A 20,185-nucleotide genomic window follows, 5' to 3' on the forward strand; every position below is an offset into this window, starting at 1 on the left:
CAGATTCATATTTCCTACAATCAGGGGCGTACATAGAAATCATGGGGCCCCATAGCAGGAGCTCCAATTGCCCCCCCCAAAAAAAAAAAATATATATATATATATATATTTGTCTGTGTCATGGAAGAGCAGATCTCACAACTTTCCCACCTTTACTTAGTAATTTTCCTCCTGCTGAAGTCTTAGATCCCTCTTTCATTGCCCCAATTAAGTATGATGCCAATAATAGTGCCCCCCAAACACAATATGATACCCACATGGTGCATACCTCCACATTAGCCTCCATGTGCACAGTATAATGACCTTATTGTACCCCACTTAAACTTCCAAGGCAAAATATGGTGACCCTAACACAGTATAATCCCCCAACTGTGACTCCCACACAGCCCTCCATACAGTATAATGGGCCTATATACAAAATAATGGCCTGCACTAGCCCTCCAAACAGTATGATGGACCCCACACAAACCTTCACACCGTATAATTGCTTTCATACAGTATAATGGCCCCACATAGCCCTCAAAATATTTTAATGGCCCCACATAGCCTTCCATGTAGTATAATACGCCACCCATAATCCTCCATATAGTATAATGTGCCCCCCATAATCCTCCATATAGTATAATGAACTTCTCAGGATCCTCCATAAAATATAATGCACTCCCCATAGTCCTCCATACAGTATATTACACATTTCATAGGGTAAAATGCAGCCCCCATATAGCATAATGCACCCCACAGTCCTGCAGTATTATGGGCACCACGTACTCACTGATTTTAAAATACGCCGACCCGAGTATAAGACGATGCCCCTTATTTTACCACAAAAAACTTGGAAAAATTATTGACTCGAGTATAAGCCTAGGATGAGAAATACAGCAGCTACTGGTAAATTTCCCCATCCTGGTATGTATGGTACCCCTCATCCCCCAGTCCTGGTTTTTGGGGGCCTCCTCACCCCCCAATCCTGGTATGCATGGGCCCTCTCAACCCCCAATCCTGGTAAGCGTGGGCCCCCGCAACCCCCCAATCCTGGTATGCGTGGGCCCCCTCTCCCCTCCAATCCTGGTATGCGTGGCCCCCTCACCCCCCCTATCCTGGTATGCATGGGCCCCCTCACCCCCCCAATCCTGGTATGCGTGGCCCCCTCACCCCCCAATCCTGATATGCGTGGCCCCCTCACCACCAATCCTGGTATGTGTGGGATCCCTCACTCCCCAATCCTGGTATGTGGGGCCCCCTCACCCCCCAATCCTGATAGGCTTGGCCCCCTCACCCCAATCCTGGTATGCGTGGGCCCCCTCACCCCCCAATCCTGGTATGCGTGGCCTCCTCATCCCCCAATACTGGTATGCGTGGCTTCCTCACACCCCAATCCTGGTATGCATGGCCCCATCTCTGCACACACAAAAAAATAAACACTTATACTCCCCTTCCTTCCTCACCTCTGCTCCAGCGCTGCTGTGTCCTGTCTGCCAGCAGCTCACGTCGGCATCTGAGCAGCGTGCGCTCTCAGACGCCGAGGTGAGCTGCTGCTGCCTGCATATTCACTCCTCTTCACGCCGTGACCATGGTCGTGGAGAAGAGTGAATATGCATTCTGTTTAGTGGCGGGCACTAACAGCAGGAGCCGTGGCTCAGAGCTCCTCCATGCCGCTACTAAAGAGAATGAATATTCTCTCTTCTCCACAACCATGGGAGTGGAGAAGAGGGAATATTCATGTCCCTTTAGCAGCGGGCACATGTGGTGCCCCTGCGGGTCCAGTTGCCACAGAGGTACTGCATCTCAGCCAGAGGTGTGGTACCCCACTCTCAGTTAAGGAGGGAGCACTACCCGGGACCCAACCACTCACATCCAACACTACATCACTCCATAAGGGAAGGTCCAGATAGCTCCTAAGGGAGAGCACAGGCCTGGTCCCTGTTAGGGGGATGGAACTAAGTAGAGGAGGTGGGTGAAGGAAGTAGTTTAGGGGAGCAGTGAAGGTAGAGTAGAAAAGAAGGGTAGAAACATGTAGAAGGTTGGTTGTTCAGTTGAGGGGCTCAGTGGAGTAAGTGAGGACCATAAGGAGTAACATCCAAATGGCGAGGGGGCCCAGTAGGAGAGTGAGGAGAGAAGACCGGAGCAGTGAGAAGGGCTCCAGAGAGAGATAGGATCCTAGGGGCACGGGAAGTGCGGAGTCCACCCATGTGCCTGAGTTCACGTTGACATTGAAGGGATCAGGCCGCAGTAGCGGACCGGCCCCAGACTAGTGGAGGACTACAAGACTCAGCTAGCAAACCGGAGGTTGCTGTGTCTTCAAGTGCCGTAGCCAAAAACCACACACATTCGCTGAAAAGGTGGCCATATAGGACAAAGGGGACAGAAAGGACGTGGCCCAACAAGGCCCGTGGCCACTGGCTCGGGATACTGTGTGTGAGGCTCAGGGCAGGAGGGCGAGAGCCAGCGCAGAGAGACGACCTGGAAAGGTACACAAAACGGGGTCCCGTTCAAGTGCACCCAAGTTATCTGAGAGTTGGCTGGATCACTTCCCTGGGGGACACAGGACTCAGTGGGCTGTTATAATCTAGCAGTTGTAACCTGGAACTCCATAAGAACTGTGAGTAAAAACTTGAAGACTGCACCCCACTGTGTCCTTTACTTAATTGCTGCGTCACCTGCCTTGCACCACAACACCAACATCTTTAATCTCTTATTTAACTGCCCTGGGGCCTAGCTCTAACCGTGGAGAGCTGAACCACCTTTGCTGTGTCATCAACAGCCCCAGTGGATCTGAACCTTAGCGGCGGCCACCTATAGCCGCATACCACGGGTGGCATCACAAATCTTTATTGTTCCCCAATTGACTTTCTTTATTGACCGCCCTGGGCCATGAACCAGGTCACTGCCACTGTGACTACCCCAAAAAAAAGACCGGCCCGGCTACCGAGTACCCCACGGCCCCAGAGGGCGCGTCACACACGAGGTAGCTGCAGCAGCGGCTACTGCGTGTGCCCCTCTCCTCCGACGCAACCTCCCTACCCCCAATACTCACCTATCCTCCTCGTTCCTCCGCTGTTTCAGGGCCCTCCCGGCTCACGGACCCCATAGCAGTGGCATGGCCTGCCGCCATTGGCGGTACGCCACTGCCTACAGTCTTTTCAAAAGTTTAAGACAGGAGATCACTGATAGGTAGCACCCTTATATGCAATAGATTACGGTACACAGAATCCACCACTCACAATATATGATGGTTACAGATCACCTGATCACCCTCATGATAATGGCAATTGCCCGGATGAGATCGTGGTAATGAGTTACTTCAATACAATTCAGTAGAGTCAGAGTCAATCTGTTCCTGATAATTTCCAACAGGAAATATGGGTCTAGTAATAATAGCTCTAGTGACCAGTTTCAAAAATGTGTTTGTTAGTTTTTTACAGATAGCAACAATAATAATGATAATAATAATAAAAAACTTTAAAACATTTTTTAAAATATACATTTAATACTCTTCAAAGCACTGTGTAAAGCACAGTGTATATATTCAAGTTCCAGGCACTGTGCTGGAAACAGCAACTCAAAATCTAATTTGTAATTATGCCTCTCTAATGTAATTGTAACCAGATATGAGGAGAAACATTATTTCTTCCATATCCTGAGCTGCTTAAATGTTCATGTTTTTATAGTTAACAAGCACAATCATTTTCACAAGGAAAGTTTACTTCTTCCTGAAGCCTTCTAAATAGTTAATCAGAGCTTTAACTTTTGAAAGAGCTATTTTCTGTGCAGACCAGCCGCTATGTAATGCAATTGTTTTTTACCGGAAAAGGAGGAACAGAAGGGCTCTGCAACCAGCTGGCAGCATAATTTCCTGCCCTACTACAGACGCAAACCATTCAGAAGTGGTCCAGGTATAGCATATTTACATTATATTCTACATTATACTGATTTGATGAGTGCTTGGCATTTTCTCTTTGCTCTACCTCTATAAGTTAGATTTGTAGCCTGGTATTGATGTGTGTACCACTGCAATAGTACTTTATACTTTATATTTGTTTAGGAGTAGTGCTTCAATAAAACAACCCACTGGAGTGGGGCTTTACACAAGCAACATTATGAAGAGTTAATAACATTGCATAGTACTGAAGAAGTATATTGTTCAGATCCTGTAGAAAAGACGCTTCCCTTTAAGATCTTGTTTAAAATCCTATAAAGCTAAATAATCATTTTTACAATACCGTGCTATAAAAGTACAATTCTTAAACTACTAGATTACACATACAAGCTTTTGAGACACATTGGGTACATAAAACCGTAATTACAGTACAGTAATTGCATTTTTGTGTATGCAAAATCAGTTAAGTACAGTAATATTCCCATTGCTCTGCAATAAGAGTATACATTTAACTAATGTTCATTGAGATTGCAATATACCAAAACCCGAAGTTTCAACACTGGTAAGACCACTTTCTGAGTGGTAAGCAAAAAAGATCAATCAGATAAAAAAAGAAAGGGGAAGCCAGAAGTGTTAAACATGAGCTTATCGTGAAAATTCACATGAATGTCTATAGAGCAGTCTATAACTTATGTGTATACACCATTTTATGGACTTCACTTGTCTTTAAGTCTCTGTTCACATGTCCATTTGAAACCATGTTCCCACACAGTTAAATTTAGAATTTTTGGAATTGTGTTTTTTTGTGCAAAAAAAATCTCCTGTGTTTAACAGTTGAAGCAAAGTGGATGTGATTTCATGAAAACTCATGCCCACTGTCTGCTTACCAGCCAGTTATGTTTTTAAAGCTAATCAGTCAGCAAGATTTTACACCCCAAACTATTTATATTTAAATGTAGCTCTTTCACAGACAAATCTATCCCTTTACATGCAGAATACCAGTATTTCTTTACTTAATAACTAGTGTTGAGCGAGCACTAAAATGCTCGGGTGCTCGAAGCTCGGGCCGAGCTCGCTGTGATACTCGGGTGCTCGACCCGAGCAATGAGCCCAATGTTAGTCTATGGGAGACCCGAACATTTTTGCGGCGGCTCCCCCGGCAGTCTGTAGAAAGCCTAAAAAGTGCCCAAAACGATAGTGACAGTGCTCAAATGACATGGGGACAGCATGGGGATCGCCACTGGAAGCATTTATGACCCCCAGGTCACTGCTGTCAATAACGTGGTCAGAGGTATTAAGCCACTTTTACCGGCTCACAATAAAACGTTCAAAAACAAAAGTGAAATTGCTTTCCTGTGAAATATGTTAACCCCTTAACGACAATGGGTCTTTCTGTTTTTGTGTTTTCCTTTTTTGCTCCCCTTCTTCCCAGAGTCAGAACTTTTTTAATTTTCGTTCAATATGGCCATGTGAGGGCTTATTTTTTGCGGGACGAGTTGTACTTTTAAACACCATCACTGGTTTTACCATATCGTGTGCTGGAAAATGGGAAAAAAATTCCAAGTGCAGTGAAACTGCAAAAAAAATGCAATTCCACAGTTGTTTTTTGGGTCCTTTTTTTACCACGTTCACAGATTGCTAAAACTGACCTGCCATCATCATTTTCCAGGTCGTTACGAGTTCATAGACACCAAACATGTATAGGTTCTTTTTTATTTAAGTGGTGAAAAAAAATTCAAAGCTTGCTAAAAAAAACAAAAAAAAATTACGCCATTTTCCGAGACCCTTAGCTTCTCCATTTTTCGGGATCTGGGGCCAGGTGAGGGCTTATTTTTTGCGTGCCAGGCTGACGTTTTTATTGATACCATTTTGGGGTAGATCCGATGTTTTGATCGCCCGTTATTGCATTTTATTGCAAAGTTGTAGCGACCAAAAAAAACTTAATTCTGGCGTTTAAAATTTTTTTCTCGTTACGCCGTTTACTGATTGTATTAATTCTTCTTTTATATTGATAGATCGGGCAATTCTGAACGCGGCGATACCAAATATGTGTATGTGTTTTTTTTTATATATATATATATATATTTTATTTTGAATGGGGCGAAAGGGGGGTGACTTAAACTTTTATATATTTTTTATTTTTTTAATTTTTTTAAAAACTTTTTTTTTACACTTTCTGCTTGCTTCTATAGTCTCCAGAGGAGACTAGAAGCAGCTGTTGTCTGATTACTTCTACTGCATACAAGCGATGAGCAGATCGCTTGTATGCAGGAGAAATGCTCACTTGCTATGAGCGCTGACCACAGGGTGGCGCTCATAGCAATTGAGACATGACAACCACAGGCGTCTGCTGCAGACCCTGAGTTGTCATGCCCACCCATTGGTGACCCGCGATCACGTGACGGGGTCACTGATGGGCGGGGCTTAGGACTCCCGGAAGCGCGAGTTAAATGCCACTGTCAGAGATTTAACATGTTAACAGCTGCGGGTGGATTGCGATTTCAATAATCAGCTGACATGTGCTCGCTTGAGAGCGGGCTCACCGCCGGAGCCCCCGCTGAACCGGCCTTCCTGACCTGGTGCGTACTATTACTGACCAGGTCGGAAAGGGGTTAAGGAACATCCTTTCCAGGGTAAAGACTTGTGTATAAGGTAAAATAAATAACCAAAAACAAAAATACTCCTCCACACCCTGGGCTATGTTCACAAGTAGCATTTTTTATGCGTTTTTGTGTGTTTGTATTGCTTTCAACCGTGACAAATGCATTCACTGGAAAATGTCATTTTAACATTTTACAACCTTATCTGGCCATGTGCTGTGTGACACATGCATACAGTGCTAAAAAGACATGGGATCAGCATGGGGAAGACCCCTGGAAGCATCTCTGACACCCAGGTCACTGCTTAAAAGTGTGCCCATCAGAAGTGATCCTTGCCGCATCAGAAGATGCAGACTTGCAACTATCCCCGTGCAAGTCCTTGTCCCAGGGCAGTGTTCAATTGTACCTCCCCCATAACTTGCAATACAAGCGCAAGTATGAAGCCTGCCACCCACCCACCCCCAGGCTGCAATACCATACTGCTAGCTTGCTTGCACTTGAAATTGGGCCTTTTAGGCATGTGGAGGTGGAATCTGGCCACCATGTCATGGCTGCATCGGTAGCCTGGTATTCATACTCAGTCCCCAGCCGCCCGGCGGCCGGGTGTCCACGCTTGGTCCCCAGCCGCCAGGGGGCGGCCGGGTGTCCATACTCAGTCCCCAGACGCGCCGCGGCCGGGTGCCCACACACAGTCCCCAGCCGCGTGGGGGTGGCCGGGTGTCCATAAACGGGCCCCAGCCGCCCCCATTTGTCCCGGTGCGCCTTATACACAAGCACGCATACCAAAACATTACCTGTGCCCTCCCCAGTGCATTTAGTGGGAAGGACAGCCTAACCACAAACACGTGGACAAGTGAATGTGGCCAGGAATGGTCCATCTCACTGACGCCTTCACGCTGGGTTAATATTGTGGAAGCCGGGACACAGTTGGACACTGGGATGCAATACGTCCTCCAGACATAGAGGATTGTGGGTCCTGGGTCAATCAGGCTTCAACACAAAGTTCAGAAGGTAGACAGCAGCAGTGGTCGGCCTCCTACACAACGAGTAAATTATTCATGATCATGAGGCCATCCACCTCCTTAGCTTTCTGTTCCTTGGAATGCAAGCGCATGTATGTTGTAGCAGCTAGGCCTGAGGTGGTCAGCGTTTTGGCGCATATTCTACCTCCTTCGGGGATTGCTGGATGTTTTCCTGCTACTATCCCAGTTCTATGACTCCCGTTAAAACAAAGCTTCAGGTGATGAATGATGGATGAGGTGGTGGCAAAGGAGAAAGAGCAGGAGGAACAGGGACCATTCACATCAATATCAGGCCAGCCAACCACACATGTCTTGTAGGATATGTTTCTGTACCAAAAGGAGCGGTTCAGCTACACAGTTATAAGGCATACAGTGAATGCAATGCCTACCAAAAATTTCGAGGCACTCCAATGCCCCTTGGAAGTGACATGGAGGTCAGAGGGCCTTAATTAAACCTTTTTTTCCATTTATAGCAACTGGGTCTCCTGTACACTGTTGGCCTAAGCAGGGAATGGAAGGCTTTCCAAAAATTATTAGGCACTGCAATGCCCCTTGAAACAGACGTGGATTACAGCTTATTAAAAACCTTCTACCCATTATTGGGGAGTGGGTCTCCCTTAGTGTTCGCCTATGCATTGAAAAGCAAAAGCTGACAAAAATTAGGAGGAAATGCAATGCCCGTTGCAAGAGTCGTGGAGGTTAGAGGTAATTAAAAACAACATGTCAATGCCCCTTGGAAGAGCTGTGGAGTTCAGAGTGGTTTAACAAGACGGTTTTAATGCCCCTTAGAAGAGACATGGAGTTCAGAGTGGTTTAACAAGACAGTTTTAATGCACCTTGGAAGAGATGTGGAGGTCACAGTAGCTTATCAAGATGGTTTTAATGCCCCTTGGAAGAGACGTGGAGTTCAGAGTGGTTTAACAAGACAATTTTAATGCCCCTTGGAAGAGTGTGGAGGTTACAGTGGAATAAAAAGACAATATCAATGCCCCGTGGAAGAGACGTGGAGGTCACAGTAGCTTAACAAGACGATTTTAATGCCCCTTACAAGAGCCATGCAGTACAGCATATTAAAAACATTATTCCCATTATTGGGGAGTGGGTCTCCCATAGTCTTTGCCTATGCCTTCCAAGCAAAAGCTGCCAAAAATTAGGAAGGGGGAACTTGCAATGTCCCTTACAAGAGCCATGCAGTACAGCATATTAAAAACATTATTCCCATTATTGGGGAGTGGGTCTCCCATAGTCTTTGCCTATGCCTTCCAAGCAAAAGCTGCCAAAAATTAGGACAGAGGAACTTGCAATGCTGGCAACATGGACCACGGTCACCCTGGTGGTATAGTGGTCGTGGAGGCTGAGGATAAGGAGAAGAGCAAAAAACAGCCGAAATGAGGAAGCGTATACCCATGTGTGGGTGTGAAGCGATGCATGGGAATACACCTCCCGAAATAACACAGTGGATTTGACTTTATGTTACTCTGCTGTCATTTGGTGGTGATGAGATGTCTGGCCCAATCCAGCCCTTGTTCATTTTGATAAGGGTCAGCTTGTCAGCATTGTCAGTTGACAGGCGAGTGCGCTTATCAGTTATTGGATACCCAATAATTAAAAGGCACAGAGGAATCACGGAGGATGCTGGTACGATCGGCAAGGTACTCCCTCACCATCTTTTGAAACTTTCCACTCCTTGTGAGAGTACCGCGCGCCTCAGGGCCTGTAAGCTGGGCGGGTGTCAGAAAACTGTTCCAGAACGTTGACAGTGTTCCCCTGCCTCTGCTGGATTGGAGTTGCATCTCGCTCGCCTGTACGCCTTGGTTGGGCAACGAACTGTGACCTCTGCCGCTAGCGTGTTCAGATGGGAATTTTTTTAAGAGTTCTGCAGCAAGGGCCTTCTGGTATTGCCCCATTTTTGTAGACCTCTCCACCTCAGGAATAAGAGAGTGAAAGTTCTCCTTGTAGCGGGGGTCTACAAGTGTCACCAACCAGTAATGACTGTCACCCAACATTTTGACAATGCGAGGGTCACAGTTAAGGCAGCGTAACATAAAGTCAGCCATGGGTGCCAGACTGGTAACGGGCAAGACTTCCGTGTCCTCACCAAGATGACGACTGATAGTGTTGAGCGATCACTAAAATGCTCGGGTGCTCGAAGCTCGGGCCGAGCTTACCGTGATACTCGGGTGCTCGACCCGAGCAACGAGCCCAATGTTAGTCTATGAGAGACCCGAGCATTTTTGCGGCAGCACCCCCGGCAGTCTGTAGAAAGCCTAAAACGTACCCAAAACGATAGTGACAGTGCTCAAAAGACATGGGGGCAGCATGGGGATCGGCCCTGGAAGCATTTCTAACCCCCAGGTCACTGCTGTCAACAACATGGTCAGAGGTATTTAGCCACTTTTGCGGGCTCACAATAAAACGTTAAAAAACGAAACTGAAACGGTTTTTCTGTGAAATATTTTAAGGAATTTCCTATCCAGGGTGAAAACTTGTGTATAAGGTAAAATAAATAACCAAAAACAAAAATACTCCTCCACACCTTGGGCTATGTTCACAAGTAGCATTTTTCATGCGTTTTTGCACTTTTGTATTGCTTTCAACCGTGACAAATGCGTTCACCGGGAAATGTCATTTTAACATTTTACAACCTTATCTGGCCATGTGCTGTGTGACACATGCATACAGTGCTGAAAAGACAAGGGATCAGCATGGGGAAGACCCCTGGAAGCATCTCTGACCCCCAGGTCACTGTCTAAAAGTGTGCCCATCAGAAGTGATCCTTGCCGCATCAGAAGATGCAGACTTGCAACTATCCCCGTGCAAGTCCTTGTCCCAGGGCAGTGTTCAATTGTACCTCCCCCATTCCTTGCAATGCACGCGAAAATATGCAGCCAACCACCCACCCACCCGCAGGCTGCAATACCATACTGCTAGCTTTCACTTGAAATGGGGCCTTTTAGTTTGGAGGAGGCCGAAGCTGGCCACTACCTCATGGCCGCTTCGGCAGCAAGGTATCCATACTCTGTCCCCAGCCGCCCGGCGGCCGGGTGTCCACGCTCGGTCCCCAGCCGCCAGGTGGCGGCCAGGTGTCCATACTCGGTCCCCAGCCACCCTGATTTCTCCTGTCACCTTCCCCCACACTTTTCTTAGCCTGGCCTGCTTTAGGGCAGCATTGGACGAGCCCACCAGAGAACCAGACTCCTCCGGTGGGCGATGGCTTCTCCATCAGGGGAGTTGAGAGTGCCTAGGTGAGGAGCATGATGATGATGATGATAGAAGTTAGCATCTGCTTTGTTTTCTTGGAATGCAAGCGCATGTACAGTACAGACCAAAAGTTTGGACACACCTTCTCATTTAAAGATTTTTCTGTATTTTCATGACTATGAAAATTGTACATTCACACTGAAGGCATCAAAACTATGAATTAACACATGTGGAATTATATACTTAGCAAAAAAGTATGAAACAACTGAAAATATGTCTTATATTCTAGGTTCTTCAAAGTAGCCACCTTTTGCTTTGATGACTGCTTTGCACACTCTTGGCATTCTCTTGATGAGCTTCAAGAGGTAGTCACCGGAAATGGTCTTCCAACAATCTTGAAGGAGTTCCCAGAGATGCTTAGCACTTGTTGGCCCTTTTGCCTTCGCTCTGCTGTCCAGCTCACCCCAAACCATCTCGATTGGGTTCAGGTCTGGTGACTGTGAAGGCCAGGTCATCTGGCATTTCACCCCATCACTCTCCCTCTTGGTCAAATAGCCCTTACACAGCCTGGAGGTGTGTTTGGGGTCATTGTCCTGTTGAAAAATAAATGATGGTCCAACTAAACGCAAACCGGATGAAATAGCATGCCGCTGCAAGATGCTGTGGTAGCCATGCTGGTTCAGTATGCCTTCAATTTTGAATAAATCCCCAAGAGTGTCACCAGCAAAGCACCCCCCCACCATCACACCTCCTCCTCCATGCGGTGGGAACCAGGCATGTAGAGTCCATCCGTTCACCTTTTCTGCGTCGCACAAAGCCACGGTTTTGTCACCAAAGATCTCAAATTTGGACTCATCAGAACAAAGCACAGATTTCCACTGGTCTAATGTCCATTCCTTGTGTTCTTTAGCCCAAACAAGTCTTTTCTGCTTGTTTCCTGTCCTTAGCAGTGGTTTCCTAGCAGCTATTTTACCATGAAGGCCTGCTGCACAAAGTCTCCTCTTAACAGTTGTTGAAGAGATATGTCTGCTGCTAGAACTCTGTGTGGCATTGACCTGGTCTCTAATCTGAGCTGCTGTTAACCTGCGATTTCTGAGGCTGGTGACTTGGATAAACTTATCCTCAGAAGCAGAGGTGACTCTTGGTCTTCCTTTCCTGGGGCGGTCCTCATGTGAGCTAGTTTCTTTGTAGCGCTTGATGGTTTTTGCAACTGCACTTGGGGACACTTTCAAAGTTTGCCCAATTTTTCACACTGACTGACCTTCATTTCTTAAAGTAATGATGGCCACTCGTTTTTCTTTACTTAGCTGCTTTTTTCTTGTCATAATACAAATTCTAACAGTCTATTCAGTAGGACTATCAGCCTTGTATCCACCTGACTTCTGCACAACACAACTGATGGTCTCAACCCCATTTATAAGGCAAGAAATCCCACTTATTAAACTTGACAGCGCACACCTGTGAAGTGAAAACCATTTCCGGTGACTACCTCTTGAAGCTCATCAAGAGAATGCCAAGAGTGTGCAAAGCAGTCATCAAAGCAAAAGGTGGCTACTTTGAAGAACCTTGAATATAAGACATATTTTCAGTTGTTTCACACTTTTTTGTTAAGTATATAATTCCACATGTGTTAATTCATAGTTTTGATAACTTCAGTGTGAATGTACAATTTTCAAAGTCATTGAAAATACAGAAAAATCTTTAAATGAGAAGATGTGTCCAAACTTTTGGTCTGTACTGTATGTAGTAGCGGCTAGGCCTGAGGTGGTCCGCGTTTTGGCGCATATCCTACCTCCTCCGAGGATTGCTGGATGTTTTCCTGCTACTATGCCAGTTCTATGACTCCCGTTAAAACAAAGTTTCAGGTGATAAATGATGGATGAGGTGGTGGCAAAGGAGAAAGAGCAGGAGGAACAGGGACCATTATCAATATCAGGCCAGTCAACCAGATATGTCTTGTAGGATATGTTTCTGTAACAAAAGGAGTGGTTCGGCTACACAGTTATAGGGCATACAGTGAGTGCAATGCCTACCAAAAATTTCGAGCCACTCCAATGCCCCTTGGAAATGACATGGAGGTCAGAGGGCGTTAACTAAACCTTTTTTTCGATTTATAGCAACTGGGTCTCCCATGCACTGTTGGCCTAAGCAGTGAATGGAAGGCTTTCCACAAATTATGAGAAACTGTAATGCCCCTTACAAGAGCCATGTGTGGCACCCCAGTGGTCTGGTCACCACAGTAATAGAGATATTACGTCGGAGAGCAAGTGGGAGGTTTCCTGGTCAGGATCCCTTAAACATGCAACATCCTCTTGCCCCAGTCCTGGGAGGGGAGAATTCTGCCCTTATAAACTGGATCTGGGGCGGGGTTGAGTGAGTCAGAGAACAGTCAGAGTCAGAGTGAGAGCAAGGGAAAGTAACAGCAAGGAGCTCTGTAGGAGCTAGGAGCTAAAGACCATGGGCTGGAAGCTGAGCAGAGCTCGCCCTGGCAGAAGACAATAGGAACCGGACACAGGAGTCCGAAGCTGTGAGGACTTATATATCCAGCAGCAGAAACCAGCCGGCAGGGGATTTCAGGTCCTCTGGCCATAGAAGCCCGGAGGCTCAGTCACAAGCAAGGGACCAGCACCGCCATCGTGGAGCGGAGGCTAACAGAAGGCCCCAAGTCACCAGCCATATGGGTGAGCACTACACGGTACACTCAGGGACGTGGGCTACTTCTACCCGCTTACAGCAAGGTAGCCAGGAAGAGTGCAGACAGACGGGGAGGCCTACAACTCCACCTGGCCAGGGGAACTCCTGCTTGCTCACAGACTGACCAGGCCTCTTATGCTAGCCAGTACTCCCGGGAGGGTCTACCTTATAATCATCAGTAAAGACCCTGAACTGCACTGCAAAGACTCTGAGTCGTTCCTGCTGCGCTCGTGCACCATCACCCCCATCATCCACACTCACTGCCCTGAGGCTATACTCCTCCCGAGGGGAGTTATCCCATTCTATGCTGCGCACACAACACCAGCCTCAGCGGTCTGCCTCGCAGCGGTGGTACTCCCTGACCGCAATCCACGGGTGGCGCAGTCGTACAATTAACCTCAAAACCTAAGAAAGACTGCCACTGGTTTGACCAGCCTGAGCCACGGGACCGGGTCACCGCCACGGAGACTACAGACCCCAGAGACCCGGCACCGGGTATCCCACACACGTGTACACACGGCCCTGGGGGCGCGTCACATGCAGTACAGCATATTACAAACATAAGTCCCATTATTGGGGAGTGGGTGTCCCATAGTATTTGCTTATGCCTTGCAAGCAAAAGCTGCCAAAAATTAGGACGGAGCAACTTGCAATGCCCCTTACAAGAGCCATGCAGTACAGCATATTACAAACATAAGTCCCATTATTGGGGAGTGGGTCTCCCATAGTATTTGCTTATGCTTTCCCAACAAAAGCTGCCAAAAATTAGGATGGATCTGCCTGCTCTTTCACAGCTGTCCACAACTCACAAGCAGTGTGAAGTTTATCACCTAAGCTTATGAGTTTCAGCACAGCCTGTTGCGGCTTGGCGGAGGCAGTACTGCAATGCTTCCAGCTTGTAACTGATGTGGTGATATCTGATATGGAGGCTGAACATGAGGAGGAGGAGGATGCACTGGAGCTGTACACTGTGGGGGCAACTCTGACTGACATAGGGCCCGCAATCCTCGGTGTGGGGAGGATGTGTTCCGTCCCAAGGTCCGACTGGGTCCCGGCTTCCACTATGTTTACCCAGTGTGCCGTCAGAGAGATGTACCGTCCCTGGCCACAAGCACTTGTCCACGTGTCCGTTGTCAGGTGGACTCTCCCAGTAACTGCGTTGTTGAGGGCACGGCAGATGCTTTGGGACACGTGCTTGTGTAGTGCAGGGATGGCACACCGGGCAAAATAGTGTCGGCTGGGGACCGAGTACCGAGGGACAGCCACCGCCATAAGATAGCGGAAGGATTCCGTCTCCACCAGCCTAAAAGGCAGCATTTCCAATGCAAGCAGTCGTGAAATGTGTCAATTTAGGACTGTGGCCTGTGGGGCGTTAGCTGCGAAATTCCGCTTTCGTTCAAAGGTCTGGGATATGGACAATTGAACGCTGCGGTGGGACGTGGACGTGGACGTTGATGCTGTGTCTTGAGAAACTGCCATAACAAGTGAAGACTGAGAGGAGGGGGCATCTTTACATGCAGTATGGACAGGGGATTGCCTTGCACACACAACAGGGGGTTCTATTGCACGCACAACAGTGGAAGAAGCAGTGGTGACACCCGCTGACACTGGTCGTGGACCCTGGGTTTCGCTCCACAAAGTCGGGTGCTTTGCTGCCATGTGCCTGATCATGCTGGTGGTGGTCAGGCTGGTAGTTTTGTCACCCCTGCTGATGCTGGCATGGCAGGTGGAACATATGGCCTTTTTGGGGTTATCAGCAGAATCTTTAAAAAAATTCCAGACTCTGGAAGACCTACCGCTTGTACTGGCAACGTCCCTCGTGTTGGTGTTACGGGGAACGGTTGCCTGCCTTCTGTCTGCGGCCACCACACTGCTTCTTCCTGCCTGTTGGGGTACTCTGCCTCCCTCCCCCTGTGTGCTGCTGGCCTCACTCTGCATGTCCTCCTTCCACGTTAGGTCAGTTACTAGATCATCCACCACCTCCTCCTCTTCCACTTGCGCACCACGATCCTCCTCCTCACTTCCTGGCAATTGTGTCTCGTCATCGTCCACCTCTTGTGACAGATTACCAACGTCGACTTCCTGTGGCCGTGGCTGTTCAAATATTTGGGCATCGCAACATGGGATCTCCTCTTCCACCACTTCAAGCGTATCAGGCGAGGGGCCCAAATATGGAAATGGACCAGTGAACAGCTCTTCAGAGTGTCCAAGTGTGGGATCACTTGCTGTCTGACGACACTCGGCATGGTGGGAGGAAGGAGCATCAGGGTGAGAAGGAGTATCCGGTCGAGACTCACGGCTACTAAGAGTTGACCGTGTGGAAGACAGACCGGAGGTGGTGGTGCCCAGGTAACTGGAAGTATTGTCTGCTATCCAATTAATAACCTGTTCACACTGATCAGTTCTCAATACTGGTGTTGTTCTATGCTTCCCTAGTAATTCGGTCAAGAAGTGGGAGCGAGAAGATGTGGCTGTTGGTTGTGGCACATTTTCACCTTGGCCACGGCCCCGTCCTCTGCACGAACCATCACCAGAACGTCCACTTCCACGTCCCTTGCCACGCGCCTTGCCCATTGTAAATGAAGTAAAATAGCTTACACTTGCACTATCAATGGAAAAAGGGTAATAAAGAGTAAATTAGAACCGTGGAAGAGGAAAACCACAGTTATTGTTTACTGGGGTATACCACACTTTTTTAAATAGAGATATTTGCGGCTGAACAGTGAGCGACACACTCAAACTGCTTTTTTTTTAGATACCAAAGGCCCAAAACTGGATAGTACAGCGATTTGACCCGTGGAACTGCGAAACCACACTGGGATGTCGGGCCTACACAAGACTATTTTCAACAGATATATTTTTGTGTCACAACAGTCAGGAGACACTACTGTTTTCCTTTACGGAAAAAACTACCAAAACCTGAATAATAGAGATTTTTTACCGTGGAACAGCAAAACCACAGTTATAATTTACTGGTGTATACCAGGCTTTTTAAAATATATATATATTTGCGGCTGAACAGTGAGCGACACACTCAAACTGTTTTTTTTTAGATACAAATGGCCCAAAAGTGGATAATACAGAGGTTTGTACCGTGGAACTGCAAAACCACACTTGTATTTCTCTGGCCTACACCAGACTATTTTCAACAGATATATTTGTGTCTGAAAAATCAGGGAGACACTATTTTTTTTTTTTTACAGCAAAAAATACAAAAAGCAGGATAATAGAAATTTTTTACCGTGGAACAGCAAAAGCACACTCTGTCTCTCTGGCCTACACCAGACTATTTTCAACAGATATATTTGTGTCTGAAAAATCAGAGGCACACTTTTTTTTGGGGGGGGCACCAAAAGGTTAATAAGATGGGTATTTGTACATTGTGAAGGAGGAAAAAAAAAAGAGGATTTAGATAAAAAAAAGGATTTTTCCTGGCCCCCGGGACCTGGAGCTAAGTCCAGCAATTTCAGCAACAGGAGCAGCACACAGGACTGTAATGCAGCGTTTGCTGGTATAACCACTGCGTCTCCTATACAGCCTGCCGGCCTGCCTGCCTGATATACCTGGGATGGATATTAGTCCTGAGAAGGACTGTTTGTTTGATCTGGCAGCCTTTACAGACCCTACACTAACTATTTTGCAGGATATATCTCTCCCTAAATCAGCAGCGCTGTCCCTACACTGTCTGATCCGGAGCGACTCTGTCCAAGATGGCGGCGCCCGGTTTTAAATACTCGAGGTGACGCTGTGCGGCCAGCCAATCACTGTAATGCCCACAAACAACATGGTTGCGGCATTACAGTGACTGGCTGGCAATCACTGCATGTTCATTGGCTCTGTAAAGAGCGCCAAACATGCAGGGCGGAGACCCGAGCTCCCGCCCGAGTAACCCGGAAATGCTCGGTGCACGCCGAACATCCCGAGTAGCGTGATGCTCGGGCGAGTACCGAGCAGTGTCGAGCGTGTTCGCGCAACACTATTAATAACCCATTGAAAAATACTGCCTTAAGTCTGCAGGTAAAATGCATCAAAAAGGGGAAAACAGAACAAGCAGAAGCAGAGGGGCCCCTTTGTCTAATGGAGGGCGTTTGGTTTCAATTTGTTGTTTATTTCTGGAGTGGAAAAAAAATCCATATGATGAGTTTATTTTTCCTTTAGACAAAGATTCAACCAAACAGAGACCAGATATAAATCAGTGGGAACAGTCTGCCCTTACAGCACACATGCCAAACTCTGGCCCGTGGGCCAAATCTGGCCGTCAGGGTGAGTATATTTGGCCTGCGACACTGGGCAGGTCCCCCGAGTATATTTGGCCTGCGACGTCACGTGGGTCGCCCGAGTATATTTGGCCCGTGATGCAGAGTTCTCCACAGGGCATTGCGCATTCACTCAGCATGGCACTTTCAAGTATATTGGCATCCTAGATGCCGATACAAATTCCCCCTATGCGTCTGATGTTTCAGTGACATCATTACAACGCGCCTGCTGTACCAAGTTGTGCAGAGGACCTGAAGACATCATGAAGAGACAGCAGGCAGCATGCAGGGCCTATTATACTGTAAGGAGCACTATGTGGACCCAATAAAATGTATGGCGCACTATGTGGGGTGCATTATATTGTATGGAGCACTATATGGGGCCCATTATTCTGTATGGAGAACTGTGTGGGGCCATTATACTGTTATGGAGCACTATATGGGGCCAATTATATAGTATGGAGTACTATGTGGGGCCATTATACTGTATGGAGCACTATGCGGGGCCATTATACTGTATGGAGCACTAATGAGGTCCATTATACTGTATGGAGCACTATGTGGGGCCATTATACTGTATGGACCACTATATGAGGTCCATTATACTGTACTGAGCATTATGTGAGATTATTATACTGTACGGAGCACTATGTGAGATTATTATACTGTATGGAGCACTATGTGGGGCCATTATACTGTAAGAAAGGCAATGCAGGGCCATGTTATACTGAATGGAGGACCATGTGGGGATTACAGTTAGAGAATTATACTGTGATTGGGTCATGATTCTTTGGGCCATTATACTGTATGGAACAATTTGTGGGTCCATTAACTGTATGGAACAATTTATGGGGCCCTTATACTGCATGGAGCAGTTTGTAGGGCCATTATACTGTATGGAGCACTTTGTGGGGCCATTATACTGTATGGAGCACTTTTTGTGATCATTAAGATAATGCGGCCACGTTATTCTGAATAGAGGACTATGTGGGGATTACAGTTGGAGTACTATATTGTAACATAGTAACGTAGGTTGAATAAAGACCTAGCTCCATCCAGTTCAACCTTTCTCCCTACACTAACATACCAACTTACTGGGACTAGGCCTCAGAAATTTATTAAAACCATTTTATTATTGCTGCACTATTACAATTAAAAATGAACGCGTTTATCATTTTTTAATCAGTTTTATATTTTTTATTACTCTTGTGATTCTAATAATGGTATTACTAATATCCCTATACCTAAATCTGTTGATCCAGAAGAAGGCAAAAACCCCAGGACACATTCAGCCAATTTGCATCACAGGGAAAAATTCCTTCTTGACCCCGAGAAAAGGCGATCAGTCCTAGAACCCTGGATCAAACCTAATTATGATACTAGTTATGTAATTACTATTATCGTATTAAATGTACTACTATAGGTGTAATATTTTGTCTAATTTAACTGTAGCCCACAATGTTATGTGTATCGAGGAAATCGTCCAGCCCTTTTTTGAAAGCTGCTATTGCGTCAGTTATTACTATCTCTTGTGGTAGGGAATTCCACAGTCCAACTGCTCTGACTGTAAAGAACCCTTTCCTGTTTAGGTGCCGGAATCACCTTTCTTCCACCCGTAATGAGTGACCCCTGGTCCTTAGTATGGTCTTCGGAAGGAATAAGTCATGTGATAGTCCCTTGTACTGACCACACATAATGAGATCTCCTCTGAGGCGACATTTTTCTAAGCTAAACAGACTGATATGAGAAGACCTCCATCCCTTGTAATAATATAGTTGCCCGCTAGTGATGAGCAAGCACTAATATGCTTGGGTACTCGTTGCTCGGGTCGAGCAAATTGGAATGCTCGAGTGCTCGGTCCGAGTAATGAGCCCAATGTAAGTCTATGGGAAACTTGAGCATTTTTCCGGCGGCTCCCCTCCCAGCAGTCTGCAGGGGGCCTAAAAATTGCCCAAATCGATGGGAACAGTGCTCAAATGACATGGGAACAGCATGGGGAAGACCCCTGGAAGCATTCCTGACTCCCACACTGCTGTCAACAACGTTGTCAGAGGTATTACGCCACTTTTACGGACTCACAATAAAACATGCAAAAACGAAACCAAAATGGATTTTCCTGAGAAATATGTTAAAGAACATCCTTTCCAGGGTAATGACTTGTATATAAGGCAAAACAAATAACCAAAAACAAAAATGCTCCTCCACACCTTGGGCTATGTTCACACGTAGCGTTTTTGATGTGTTTTTGCACTTTTGCATTGCTTTCAACCAAGACAAATGGATTCACTGCTAAATGTCATTTTAACATTTTACAACCTTATTTGGCCATGTGGTGTGTGACACATCATCAGACACATGCATACAGTGCTGAAAACACATGAGAACAGCATGGGAAAGACCCCTGGAAGCATCTCTGAGTCCCTGGTCACTGCCTAAAAGTGTGCCCATCATAAGTGATCCTTGGCGCATGCAAAGATGCCTCCCGCCATGCACCTGTCATTGCAGACTTGCAACAATCACCGTCCACCCAACCCA

The 20,185-nt window shown here is 46.7% G+C and overlaps 1 protein-coding gene across 3 annotated transcripts in view; it reads left to right on the forward strand.

The window, feature by feature from the left end:
* The window catches only part of LOC141173657 (dipeptidase 2-like), a 621,939-nt gene that overhangs the window by 126,501 nt on the left and 475,253 nt on the right, over nucleotides 1-20,185 (forward strand). Inside the window, exon 1 of one of the 3 annotated variants that reach the window (XM_073657958.1) lies at nucleotides 3,756-3,893. The exons of 1 other annotated variant lie outside the window; for it this stretch is intronic. The gene's annotated coding sequence lies outside the window, so the exon portion shown is untranslated. Of the gene's footprint in view, nucleotides 1-3,755; nucleotides 3,894-20,185 lie in introns of those variants that run through there. One more of the 3 variants, XM_073657956.1, reaches the window with a different exon arrangement.

The sequence above is a fragment of the Phyllobates terribilis genome, unplaced genomic scaffold (assembly GCF_046119375.1).
Source record: "Phyllobates terribilis strain yellow unplaced genomic scaffold, ASM4611937v1 Scaffold_13__5_contigs__length_258822181, whole genome shotgun sequence".
NCBI classification, from domain to species: Eukaryota; Metazoa; Chordata; class Amphibia; order Anura; family Dendrobatidae; genus Phyllobates; species Phyllobates terribilis.